This window comes from Macaca fascicularis, chromosome 10 (genome assembly GCF_037993035.2).
Source record: "Macaca fascicularis isolate 582-1 chromosome 10, T2T-MFA8v1.1".
Lineage (NCBI taxonomy): Eukaryota > Metazoa > Chordata > Mammalia > Primates > Cercopithecidae > Macaca > Macaca fascicularis.
The window spans coordinates 90,644,851-90,659,120 of record NC_088384.1 but is presented as its reverse complement, the minus strand read 5'-3'; the positions used below and the strand labels follow the sequence as shown (position 1 = coordinate 90,659,120).

The window sequence follows — 14,270 nt, the reverse complement described above, 5'->3', positions numbered from 1 at the left end:
TATGTTTTTTCTATCTAATAACTAAGATAACTACTAAGTGACTAATAGGCAGGGATACACTAGACAATGGGGCGATTCATGTCTCGAGTGGGACAGAGCAGGACAGTGTGAGATTTCATCACACTACTCAGAATGGCATGCAATTTAAAACTTATGAATTGTTTGTTTCTGGAATTTTCCATTTTAGTACCACAGTTGACAACAGGTAACTGAAACCATGGAGAGTGAAACCTCAGATAAGGGAGGCACTACTGTATGCATATCCTTGCGAATGTATAAGTGCATTTTATTTTAGATATTTGCAAATGCAACTATCTTGCATTTTTCTTTCCTCAACTAATGATCCCCTCTGAGCTCATTTCTTTAACTTTTCTTTGTAATAACATTTTGTAACATTCTTACAGGACTTAAATGGAGTATGTGCATCTAATATAATGCTTGGAACATTGTGGGTGATCAATAAACATTAATTGAAGAATACAAATAGCTGACATTTACTGAGAATGGATTACACATCAGGCACCATGCTAAGCACTCTGTAGGCATCATCTCATTTTAACCTTATAAGAACTTTATGGAGTAGGTCATATTATTAGCCATGTATTAGTCTAGTATTAGCCATATTAGACACATGAATTGAAACTGGAATGTTGGGAGGTTAAGTCACTTAAGGTCACAGGACCAGCGAGTGACATTGCTGATATATGAACTGTGGCCATCTGATGCCAGAGCTTGCTCTCTAATCATCTTTTTCTACTCAAATGAGAATAGTACATGTTTCTTCAAGAGGAAGTAACTGCATGTAGGCCCCACATTGTCCAAATCTTTTCTTACAAGAGAAATGTTTCTTGAAAGTGTACAGGTGACAGTGCCAGGACTTAAACCCAGAAATGTCTGATTTCGGAGTCTTTCTTAATCTCAAGCACTGCTAAAGCTGAGTGTGTATTCCATTTATTGAAATAGGCCATATGCATGTTATTTTAAATGATTTCATAATATTGTGTTGATGCAGACAATGATTCATGGTTTGCTTGATCTTTTTCTTATTTGGGGAATTTGAGATATGTCTTTATTTATGTTTGAGATATGTCATTTATATTAATTGTCACTAATATAAATAATGTAGAAATTTTTTTTTTTTTTTTTTTTTTGAGAGCAGGGCCTTGCTCTGTCAGCCAGGCTGGAGTGCAGTGGCACAATCTCAGCTCACTGCAGCCTCCATCTCCCAGGCTCAATCAATCCTCTCATCTTAGCCTCCTGAGTAGCTGGGACTACAGGCGTGTGCCACCACACCCAGCAAATTTTTTGTAGAGATGGGGTTTCGCCATGTTGCCCAGACTGGCCTTGAATTCCTGGGCTCAAGCAATCCACCCACACACCTTGGTCTCCCAAAGTGCTAGGTTTATAGGAATGAGCCACTTGACCCAGCCAGAAATTTGTTTTTATTTGTTTTCTCTTTCTTTTTCTTATTTTTGAGACAAGGGTCTCACTCTGTTGTCCAGGATGGGATGTGCAGTGCAGCAATCACAGTTCACTGCAGCCTCAACCTCCCGGCCTCAAGCAGTCCTCTCACCCCACCCTCCCTAGTAACTGGGACTATGGGCATGCACCACCACACCCAGCTAATTTTGTATTTTTTTGTAGAGATGGGGTTTTGCCATGTTGCCCAGGCTGGTCTCAAACTCCTGGGTTCAAGCGATCCTTCCCCCTTGGCCTCCCAAAGTGCTAGGATTATAGGTGTGAGCCACCGTGCCCAGCTTGAAATTATTTTCTTCAAGTATGTTCCTTTAGCTAAATCATTGGAACCAAGGTGAAAAGTTGTATTGTTCTTATTAGGCAATTATACCAGATTGTTCACCAGAAAGCCTGAACCAGTTTGCAGTGCCACCATCAGTATCTAAAGAGAAGTGGACCACTTGCCTCCCCATCTGCCAGCACTGACTTTTCAAGTTTGATTTATGATTGCCAGTTCAGTAGATGTGTCACCATACTGTGAAGTTATTTTGCTTTGATGTTCTCTCTGTATTCTTGCTGAGTTGAAGCATCTTTCCACATGACAATGTGCTGCTTGTATTTTCTTTTTTATTTCCTATTTATGGCTTATTCTTTAGAAAGTCTAAGCACTAAGAATATATATAGCCAGACTTTTTATACAACTATGTATCAAATAAATAATATAGTATATTTATTCATACACATGAATGGACCAGAAATTTAAAAATGGTTTCTGAGCTTGTCCAACCTGCAAAAAATGAATAAGTAAATAAAAGAAGATAAAAATGGTTTCTTGGCCGGGCGCGGTGGCTCAAGCCTGTAATCCCAGCACTTTGGGAGGCCGAGACGGGCGGATCACGAGGTCAGGAGATCGAGACCATCCTGGTTAACACGGTGAAACCCCGTCTCTACTAAAAAATACAAAAAACTAGCCGGCCGAGGTGGCGGACGCCTGTAGTCCCAGCTACTCGGGAGGCGGAGGCAGGAGAATGGCGTGAACCCGGGAGGCGGAGCTTGCAGTGAGCTGAGATCCGGCCACTGCACTCCAGCCTGGGTGACAGCGCGAGACTCCGTCTCAAAAAAAAAAAAAAAAAAAAAAAAAATGGTTTCTTAAGCCAATCTCTATGCACCACTTTATATAAAACAACTTATGTTTAAAACTAAAGGAAATTTCCTCCTGACACTAGTGGACAGTACAACTGACTCATGAAGTCAAGCAGCTCCTCTACCAATATTGACTAAGTACCTATAATGTGCTAGATACTATGCCAGACTTCAGACATAAAGCAATTGAAGGATGCTGAGCAGGTGAGTGCTCCTGGAAGATTGTTTTGGCAGCAGCCTGTGGGGTAGATGGGAGTAGGAAGAACTGAAGTTGGGAAAGCTTAGAACATTGTACTAGATCAAGTCAGAGGGGTAAATTTGGGGCCCAAACCAGTGTCAGAGGAGATAGAGAGATGAGAGACTAGATGCAGGGGAATTCTAGGAGGTAGAATCAGCTGTGCCTGGCAACTGTCTGTATATGGGGACAGGAGTGGAAGAGTTTGAGATGAACTTCAGGATCCCATTTATGCAGAAATTAAAACTCCATCTCCCACTATATTTGTATATATATTTTTATAAGTATATGAAGTAGCCTGGTGTATTAGTCCATTCTTATGCTGCTTTAAAGAACTGCCCGAGCCAGGCATGGTAGCTCACACCTGTAATCTCAGCACTTTGGGAGGCTGAGGCGAGTGTATCACTTGAGGTCAGGAGTTTGAGACCAGCCTGGCCAACATGACGAAACCTCATCTCTACTAAAACTACAAAAATTAGCCAGACATGGGGGAGCGTGCCTGTAATTCCAGCTATTTGGGAGGCTGAGGCAGGAACATTGCTTGAACCCGGGAGACAGAGGTTGCAGAGAGCCTAGATCGCACCACTGTACTCCAGCCTGGGTGATAAAGTGACACTCTGTCTCAAAAAAAAAAAAAAGAAAAGAAAAAGAACTACTGAGACTTGGTTATTTATTTATTTATTTTTGCTGGTGGTACATGAAATACTTTTTTAAAATTTTTTTAAAAATTTTACTTTAAGTTCTAGAATACACGTGCTGAACATGCAGGTTTGTTACATAGGTATACATGTGCCATGGTGGTTTGCTGTACCAATCAACCCATCATCTAGGTTTTAAGCCCCACATGCATTAGGTATTTGTCCTAACGTTCTCCCTCCTTTTGTCCCCCACCCCGTGACAGGCCCTGGTGTGTGATGTTTCCCTCCTTGTGTCCATGGGTTCCCATTGTTCAACTCCCACTTAGGAGTGAGAACATGTGGTGTTTGGTTTTCAGTTCCTAGGTTAGTTTGCTAAGGATGGTGGTTTCCAGCTTCATCCATGTCCCTGCAAAGGACGTGAACTCTTTTTTATGGCTGCATAATATTCCATGGTGTATATATGCCACATTTTCTTTATCCAGTCTATCATTGCTGGGCATTTGCATTTGTTCCAAGTCTTTGCTATTGTAAGTAGTGCTGTAATAAACATACGTGTGCTTGTGTTTTATAGTAGAATGCTTTATAATCCTTTGGGTATATACCCAGTAATGGGATTGCTGGGTCAAATGGTATTTCTGGTTCTAGATCCTTGAGGAATCACCACACTTCCACGATGGTTGAACTAATTTACACTCCCACCAACAGTATAAAAGCATTCCTATTTCTCTGCATCCTTGCCAGCATCTGTTTTTTCCAGACTTTTTAATGATTGCCATTCTAACTGGTATGAGATGGTATCTCATTGTGGTTTTGATTTGCATTTCTCTAATGACTAGTAATGATGAGCTTTTTTCATGTTTCTTGGCCACATAAATGTCTTCTTTTGAGAAGTGTCTGTTCATATCCTTTGCCCACTTTTTGATGTTTTTTTTTTTTTTTCCTGAGACGGAGTTTTCCTGTGTCACCCAGGCTGGAGTGCAGTGGCATGATCTCGGCTCACTGCAACCTCTGCCTCCGGGTTCGAGCGATTCTCCTGCCTCAGTCTCCCAAGTAGCTGGGACTGCAGGCACGTGCCACCATGCCTGGTTACTTTTTTGTATTTTTAGTAGAGACGGGGTTTCACCATGTTAGCCAGGATGGTCTCAATCTCCTGACCTCATGATCTGCCCACCTCAGCCTCCCAAAGTGCTGGGATTATAGGCATGAACCACTGCGCCTGGCCTGTTTTTTTCTTGTAAATTTGTTTAAGTTCCTTGTAGATTCTGGATATTAGACTTTTGTCAGATGGATAGATTGTAAAAATTTTCTCCCATTCTGTAGGTTGCCTGTTCACTCTGATGATAGTTTCTTTTCTTTTCTTTTTTTTTTTTTTTTTGAGACAGAGTCTCACTCTGTTGCCCAGGCTAGAGTACAGTGGATCCCGGCTCACTGCAAGCTCTGCCCCCTGGGTTCACGTCATTCTCCTGCCTCACCTTCCGGAGTAGCTGGGACTACAGGTGCCCGCCACCACGCCCAGTTAATGTTTTGTATTTTTAGTCGAGACGGGGTTTCACCTTGTTAGCCAGGCTGGTCTCGATCTCCTGACCTCGTGATCCGCCTGCCTCGGCCTCCCAAAGTGCTGGGATTACAGGTGTGAGCTACCGCTCCCGGCCATGATAGTTTCTTTTGCTGACCAGGAGCCCTTTAGTTTAATCAGATCCCATTTGTCAATTCTGGCTTTTGTTGCAATTGCTTTTGGTGTTTTAGTCATGAAGTCTTTGCCCATGCCTGTGTCCTGAATGGTACTGCCTAGGTTTTCTCCTACGGTTTTTGTGGTTTTAGGTTTTACGTTTCAGTCTTTAATCCATCTTGAGTTAATTTTTGTATAAGGTGTAAGGAAGAAGTCCAGTTTCTGTTTTCTGCATATGACTAGCCAGTTTCCCCAGCACCATTTATTAAATAGGGAATCCTTTCCCCATTGTTTGTTTTTGTCAGGTTTGTCAAAGATCAGATGGTTGTAGATGTATGATGTTACTTCTGAGGCCTCTGTTCTGTTCCATTGGTCTATATATCTGTTTTGGAACCAGTACTATGCTGTTTTGAGTACTGTAGCCTTGCAGTGTAGTTTGAAGTCAGGTAGCATGTTGTCTCCAGCTTTGTTCTTTTTGCTTAGGATTGTCTTGGCTATACGGACTCTTTTGGGGTTCCATATGAAATTTAAAGTAGTTTTTTCTAGTTCTGTGAAGAAAGTCAATGGTAGCTTGATGGGAATAGCATTGAATCTATAAATTACTTTGGGCAGTATGACCATTTTCATAATATTGATTCTTCCTATCCATGAGCAAGGAATTTTTTTCCATTTGTTTTGTCCTCTCTTATTTCCTTGAGCAGTGGTTTGTAGTTCTCGAAGAGGTCCCTCACATCACTTGTAAGTTGTATTCTTAGGTATTTTATTCTCATTGTAGCAATTGTGAATGGACGTTCACTCATGATTTGGCTCTCTGCTTGTCTATAATTGATGTATAAGAATGCTTGTGATTTTTGCACATTGATTTTGTATCCTGAGACTTTGCTGAAGTTGTTTATCAGCTTGAGGAGTTTTTGGGCTGAGACGATGGGGTTTTCTAAATATACAATCATGTCATCTGCAAACAGAGACAATTAGACTTCCTCTTTTCCTATCTGAATACCCTTTATTTCTTTCTCTTGCCTGATTGCTCTGGCCAGAACTAATGCTATGTTGAATAGGAGTGGTAAGAGAGGGCATCCTTGTCTTGTACCAGTTTTCAAAGGGAATGTTTCCAGTTTTTGCCCATTCAGTATGATATTGAGACTTGGTCATTTATAAAGGAAAGAGGTTTAATTGACTTACAGTTCCACATGACTGGGGAGGCCTCAGGAAACTTACAATTATAGTGGAAGGGGAAGCAAACATGTCCGCCTTCACATGATGGCAGAAAGGAGAGGTGCCAAGCAAAGAGGGAAAAGACCCTTATAAAACCATCAGATCCTATCAGGAGAAGAGCAGCATGGGGGTAACCATCTCCATGATTCAGTTACCTCCCACCAGGTCCATTCCATGACAGGAGGGGACTATGGGAACAACAATTCAAGATGAGATTTGAATGGGGACACAGCCAAATTATATCACCTGGGCCTTGTGGGTCATAGTCGGGTATTTGAAAATCAGTGTAGTCACATCCAGGAAACAAAACCACCTGTTTAAATATGAAGGAGGGGTCAGGCATGGTGGCTCACGTCTATAATCCCAGCACTTTGGGAGACCGAGGTGGGTGGATCACCTGAGGTTAGGAGTTCAAGACAAGCCTGGCCAACATAGCAAAACCCCGTCTCTACTAAAAATACAGAAATTAGCTGGGCATGGTGACTGGTGCCTGCAATCCCAGCTACTCGGGAGGCTGAGGCAAGAGAATTGCTTGAATGCAGAAGGCGGAGGTTGCAGTGAGCTGAGATTGCGCCACTGCACTCCCGCTTGAGTGACAGAGTGAGACTCTGTCTCAAAAAAAAAAAAAAAAAAAAAGGTGAAAAAAATGTGAACATGGAAACAGAAGAGGAAATATTCTTTTTTGTTTTGTAACAGGGTCTTACTCTGTCACCCAGGTTGGAGTGCAGTGCCGTGAACATGGCTCGCTGCAGCCTAGACCTCCTGGGTTCAGGCAGTCCCCTTGCCTCAGCCTCCTGAGTAGCTGGGACCACAGGCATGTGCCACCATGGCTGGCTTATTTTTTGGTTTGTTTGTTTGTTTTAGAGACGGGGTCTCACTTTGTTGCCCAGGCTGGTCTTGAATTTCTGAGCTAAAGCAGTCCTCTCGCCTCAGCCTCCCAAAGTGCTAGGATTACAGGCACGAGCCACCACAACCAGCCTCAAATTATTCTTTAGGGCTGAGTTTCTGCCAGACTACTAAGTGGATCCTTTGAAGTTGAGTTTCACAGGGATCCATAGGCTCCAAGGAGAGAAGCTAGAACGAATGGTTGATTGGTACAAGAAGCTTAGTATAAGGTAGTTCTGTGACAGAAGGAGATGTCCTAAGTGAGGTGAGTTCCCTGTGAATCATGGTGTTTAGGCCAGAGGCTGAATGGCCACTTGTTGGGGAGTTGTAGCAAAGCTGTGAGTACCAGAGTGAGTGGCTGGACCCTGATCGGCTTCAGAATGCTTTCTACTTCTGAATCAAAATGGATTTGATAACCTCTTTGAGCTGACACATCTGCTCTTGACGTTCTCTTTTTCTCCAAGTTTTTTTCGAGCCCTACGTAGGCATAGACCTCTAGGAAAGGTGGTGTAATGTAGTATGTAAGGGCCCAGCTTGACTGGGACATCTTGTTATGACAGAAAGCAAAGTAGTCCTCAAAGTCTAACAGGACTAAGTCAGAAAAACACTGGTACCAGCTGAAAGGGGCTCATACCACCCCAATTTGGGAATTTCTGAGCATAAAAAGAATGACAACCAGTAATTATAAAACACTGGCTAAAAATCCATGTGTTTGGCTGGGCACGGTGGCTCATGCCTATATTCCCAGCACTTTGGGAGGCCAAGGCAGGCGGATCACTTGAAGTCAGTAGGTCAGACCAGCCTGGACAACATGGTGAAACTCCTTCTCTACTGAAAATACAAAATGAGCCAGGCATGGTGGTGGGTGCCTGTAATCCCAGCTACTCGGGAGGCTGAGGCACGAGAATCGCTTGAACCCAGGAGGCAGAGGTTGCAGTGAGCCGAGATTGCACCACTGCCCTCCAGCCTGGGCCACAGTGCAAGACTCTTGTCTCAAAAAAAAAAAAAAAAAAAATTCATGTATCCATAGTGGTGCTCACTAAAAGGGCAAGAAGAGAAAAAAATATATAGACCATCATCAGATGTGGCTATTTTACCAGTTTCTCACTCTGAAAGTAAATAATTAAAAGCAAAGAACTGAGCAATTACTCTGCCTTTTAAAAAGGAACCATAGCTGGGTGCAGTGGCTCGTAGTGGGTGCAGTGTTGGGAGTCCCAGCACTTTGGGAGGCTGAGGCAGGAGGATCACTTGATCCCAGGAGTTTAAGACCAGTCTGGGTACAACCCAGAAGCACAACTCTGTGCAGTCCCATGGCACAGACTCTGCACAACTCTGTGCAGTCCCACAGCAATGTCTAGGGGGGTACTTATGACCCCTGGAGCTGCAGAAGGTGTTTGTTACCTTGTGCTCTTTTAGCTTTGCCATCCTCTGATGGCTTAAGCATTCCACATCTCAGTATGACAGCCCTCTGTATCCCAACCTCTTGTTTGGCGTCCAGGAAGTATCAGGTTGCACAAATCAATTGGAGATGGTAAATGCAGGGGATTTTATTGCTGATGAAAGTAGCTGTCAATGGGATGGAGATCTGGAAAGGGGATTGAGCGGGAAGGTGGTCTTCCCCTGAGTTCGGTCATTCCTGGCTGAACCCTTCTCTAAGGTCCCACCATCAAGGCATCCCTCTGAAATCAAGCTGCTTCTCTCCAACATCTGGCTGCTGCTTCTCTCTCCTTCTCTGCCACTCCGCTGCCAGTGGAGCCTGGGGTTTTTATGAGTACAGGATGGGGGGCAGGGCAGGCCAGGGTGGTTTTTGAAAAGGCAACAGGGATGTGAAGTTCTCCCTTTAGGTCAGGGGTCCAGGCTTGAGGGTGGGGCCCTCACCAGGAACTGCCTTTTTCTACCCAGTATTTCCCTGCCTCCTGTCTGTATCACATGGATGCTAAAATCACTGGGTGAATGGTTTTTAGAGAACAGTGTATTTGCATTTGCATTGTGTCAAAACATTATTGCCTAGTCCCCACCCTCTAGATTCTTTGCTAATAGCAAAGGGAAAAATACATATTTATGGCCGGGCATGGTGGCTCATGCCTATAATCCCAACACTTTGGGAGGCTGAGGCGGGTGGATCACGAGGTCAGGAGTTCAAAACCAGCCTGGTCAAGGTGGTGAAACCCTGTCTCTACTAATAATACAAAAATTAGTCGGGCTTGGTGGCGGGTGCCTGTAATCCCAGCTACTCAGGAGGCTGAGGCAGAGAATTGCTTGAACCCGGGAGGCGAAGGTTGCAGTGAGCTGAGATCATACCACTGCACTGCAGCCTGGGTGACAGAGCGAGACTCTGTCTCAAAAACAAAACAAAACAAATAGACAAACAAAAATCTTTACGAAGGCATATTCTGGTAGTCACCACCTTAGCTAAGTAATCCAACTCTTATCACTTACAGTGGAACAACTTGATATGATATACTGCTTGGCATCATGCACTATAAAGTACACATTATCAACTCTGAAGTATTCTTACCCAAAAAGTTACCCTTAATGAAGCCTTAAGATCTGACTTTTGGTTTTTAGGAAATAAAAGAGCAGAGAAACGAGTTAAATGACACCACAAGGAAGCAGTAAGACAAACCAGAATGTACTATGGTGTTTTAAGAAAGCTGGTCTGAGTCTGTTCAAAATGTCAATGTCATGAAAAAGAAAAAGTGGAGAAACCGTTCTGGACTAAAGAGACACAATAACTGAATGGAATGGGAGAGTCTTGATTGGATTTTGGGTTAAAAAAAAAACAACTACAAAGGATGTTTTGGGGGACAACTAGAAAATTTTGAAGATAGATTAGATTCTAGATGATGTTAGGGAATTTTTTTTTTTTTTTTTTTTTTTTTGAGATGGAGTCTCACATTGTCGCCTAGGCTGGAGTGCAGTGGCACGATCTCGGCTCACTGCAGCCTCCGCCTCCCGGGTTCAAGCAGTTCTCCTGCCTCAGCCTCCCAAGTAACTGGGACTGCAGGCACCTGCCACCACACCTGGCTAATTTTTTGCATTTTTAGTAGAGACGGAGTTTCACCATGTTAGCCAGGATGGTCTCGATCTCCTGACCTTGTGATCTGCCTGCCTCAGCCTCCCAAAGTGCTGAGATTACAGGCGTGAGCCACCACACCGGCCAGGAATTGTTAATTACCTGGATGTGATGATAGTTTTTTTTTTTTTTTTTTTTTTTGAGACGGAGTCTCGCTCTGTCGCCCAGGCTGGAGTGCAGCGGCCGGATCTCAGCTCACTGCAAGCTCCGCCTCCCGGGTTTACGCCATTCTCCTGCCTCAGCCTCCCGAGTAGCTGGGACTACAGGCGCCCGCCACGTCGCCCGGCTAGCTTTTTTTGTATTTTTTAGTAGAGACGGGGTTTCACTGTGTTAGCCAGGATGGTCTCGATCTCCTGACCTAGTGATCCGCCCGTCTCGGCCTCCCAAAGTGCTGGGATTACAGGCTTGAGCCACCGCGCCCGGCCGTGATGATAGTATTATGGTATGTAGGAGAATGTCCTTATTTTGGGCAACTGCAGAAGTGTTTTGGGGAGAAGTGTCATGATGTGTTCAACTTTTACATCGTTCGGCAAAAATATATGCATGCAGAAAGATAAAATAAGGCAAGGTATTAATGTTTAATCTAGACAGATATATGGTTGCTTATTGTATTCTTCCAACTTTTCTGCATGTTTGAAAAAATTTATAATAAAAAAGAGGGAAATAGAGTACAGACTCTGATGTCTTGGTTTGGACACTTATTAACTCTGTGACCCCGAGCAAGTGACTATTTAACTTCTCTCTGCCTCTGCAGGGATAATATAATAGTCCCTACTGCAAAGGATTAATACACGTCAAGTGGGCCGGGTGCGGTGGCTCAAGCCTGTAATCCCAGCACTTTGGGAGGCCGAGACGGGCGGATCACGAGGTCAGGAGATCGAGACCATCCTGGCTAACACAGTGAAACCCCGTCTCTACTAAAAAATACAAAAAACTAGCCGGGCGAGGTGGCGGGCGCCTGTAGTCCCAGCTGCTCGGGAGGCTGAGGCAGGAGAATGGCGTAAACCCGGGAGGCGGAGCTTGCAGTGAGCTGAGATCCGGCCGCTGCACTCCAGCCTGGGCGACAGAGCGAGACTCCGTCTCAAAAAAAAAAAAAACATGTCAAGTGTTTAGAACAGAGTCTGATAAGGGCTCAGTAGGTATTAGCTATGATTATTAGTATTCAAATGTTCATGAAAGGACATGATCACCAGTATGTGGGGCGATGAGGGGAAAAGAAAATAGTTCATCTTTTGAAGTCAGAGGAACTGTAAAAGTTAGTTTGTACTTACTCCTTTGACACTATAAACGTTCCTCCATTCTGCTGGTGGAATTTCTAGAGAGTCCTGGTATCTGATCGGTGCCAGAGGTGAAACTAGTCTTCCTTTCCTTCATGAGACACAAGATCAAAGGAAGGGGACGCTGCATATGGCTCCCTGGTGAGTCACTTATGAGAATGGTAGTTTGAGCCCATCTTGTTCCCTCTGGCAACTCAACTCTTTCTCTGACCTTGGCTTAGAGCCTAGTTTCCAAGTCAGAGAGAGGTTTAAAATGTTATGATTTGATAGCATGCGGAAAAAAATAGAGAGCCCTAACATGCTCAGGGGCAGGAGCCTCCAGTGAAGGAAAGCTGAGTGCATAGTACCGAGAAGCTAAAGCTGTATGGCTTCGAGGGAGACCAGGGGAGGCTTACTGAGATGCTCATGGCGCAGTCTGGGAAGATTCTAGTTCCCGCCTTCCTTTTGCTTGGGATTCCTAGAGCCTTGGATTCCCTTGGATGGTTTGAGGCCTTTATTTTCTTTCAAAGACAGTAGCAGACACTAGGGGAAATTACCCTGTGAGTGCTCTTTTGGTTTTGCTTTAAATCCAATCTGACCGTTTCTTATCTTTGAACTAAAAACGTTAATCCTGTGAATTTTTTTTTATCCTTTCTAGAGCTTGTGTCAGGTCATGTGATGGTAGCTTACATCAGAGGAGCCAAACTCAGTCAGTTATTTCTTGATAACAGGTCCTTCCCCAAGCCTTCTCTGGGGCCATATTTAGAGTTTTCGCACCTTATTTTTTCTTCCTCCAGTCACTTTCTGTTATTTCTGCTTTGTCCAGTTGGGTGCTAGGGCGGAGGTGGCAGTGCCATTAGCTTTGCTTCTTTTTGGAACGGGTAAAAATGAAGGTAAGAGCTTGATCAAGCATTTTCAATAAAGTTTTCTACCAGTTTTGTTGCCTCTAATATATCTGTCATGCAAAATATATCTCCTGGATCTCTTCTTGTGATTCCAAGAACTTAGATGTAAAAACTTTGTTAGGTTAACTCCCTTTAAGAGTTTATTCAGATAACTGGCTTTTTCCCTTTCACACCATGTCTGAGAAAGGAAATGGTTTCTGTACAGAAAATGCTTTTCTCCCTAGTGCTGTAGAGACTTGGGGAGAGGAAGATAATATAGTTGGGCTTTTTCTGAAGCAGTCTGAGAATTCTTTATTTCCCTAAATATTTTTTATTTGTTAGCAACAATGTGACTTCCAGGATCCTGTAACTGCGAGTCGACGTTTTCAGGTTGAGGGTGCACGTAACCCTTGGGTCACATCTGGCCCACAGATGTGGTTCATTTGACCCTGGTGTTTGACTTTTTTGAAATTAGTAGTCAGCATTTTAAAAATTCATGTGGAAATTTTGTATTTCTGGCTCCTTTTGAGGAATTGTAAGATCTGTCCCCTTTAGGCAGAGCATACCCTCTTCAGATTGCCACAATCCCTGTTTCATTTCTCTCACCTTCACTTGTTTGCTACCTGCCTGGTCCCCTGTAGGGGTGGTGTGTGTGTGTGTCCACTAAAAGGTCTAGAAACAATGACCAACCCAGTATGAATGAACATTCTTAGTGCCCAAATTATGATCTTGAAATACCATTTACCCATTTAGAGAAACTGGAGTTTCTTAGGGAAATGGCTAATTCTAGGTTTTAGGGCAGGAAATGTATAGGATGATCCTAGAATATTGTGATAACAGATAACATGAAAGTTTATCAAAGTCTACTGGAGTCATCTTGAAAGGACTTAGGATCTAACATGAAGAGGCTCCCACTGACCAAAGAGGGATAATTTGAGTTTCAACAGGGTAAGACTTGCAATAGATTAAAACTCATAAATACATTTAAATCCAGGCATTCATAATGTTACTAAAAAGGAAACCTACTTGGCTAAATTAGGAGAATTGATAAGAAATCAGTTCATTGTATTGAAAACTAAAAAAATAAGTATTTGTCCTGCCTTTCCTGTACCACTAGATAACCATATAGTAGGTGACAGAAATATATCTGCATAAAATTTTTCCAACTTACAAATAATAACAAAATGATAGGATAGCATCATTTTACAACCCGTTATGGTCTAGGTACTGAGCATCAATAACTACTAACATCAGAAACAAACAAAACCGAGCCTCCTGACAAAAGAACATTACCCACCACCAAGTTTTGCCAAAAGGATGAAATCCAAAATCGATCAAGCCTCTGGATATAGCTGCAATTTGCAAGAAATACTGAAAATAAGGTATATAATTAGAAAATCCGTATTATGAGATGTTATATGGGTTAAATGTTCCAGATTCTGTAACATATGAATTGTAAGAAGGAAAAAAAAAAGATATGGGCAGGAGTAGGCTGGAGTGGAGGAGCTATGAATTCAGAGACTTAACAATTGTATCAAAAATTTTAAAACAGGCAAGACCTAAACTATAGAAAGGGACGCAAATGTAAGTGAAAAACTGTGAAGAAATGCAAGGAAGTGATTATTAAAGCCAGCGTAGTGGTTACTTTGGAGGGAGGAGGGGATTGTGGTCGGATCAGGAAACATGGGGGAACTTGGCGAATGCCTGAAAAGTTCTTTCTATTGACCTGGGTAGTGGTTACAAGGATGTTCACCTTATAATCATTCACTAAGCTTTATATTTGTTCTATGTGATTTCCTGCATTTTGTGTTTGT

At 43.0% G+C, this 14,270-nt stretch overlaps 1 protein-coding gene across 8 annotated transcripts in view; it reads left to right on the top strand.

The window, feature by feature from the left end:
• PIGU (phosphatidylinositol glycan anchor biosynthesis class U) overlaps positions 1–14,270 on the top strand; it is a 110,492-nt gene that overhangs the window by 52,881 nt on the left and 43,341 nt on the right. The gene's annotated exons all lie outside the window — the stretch shown is intronic.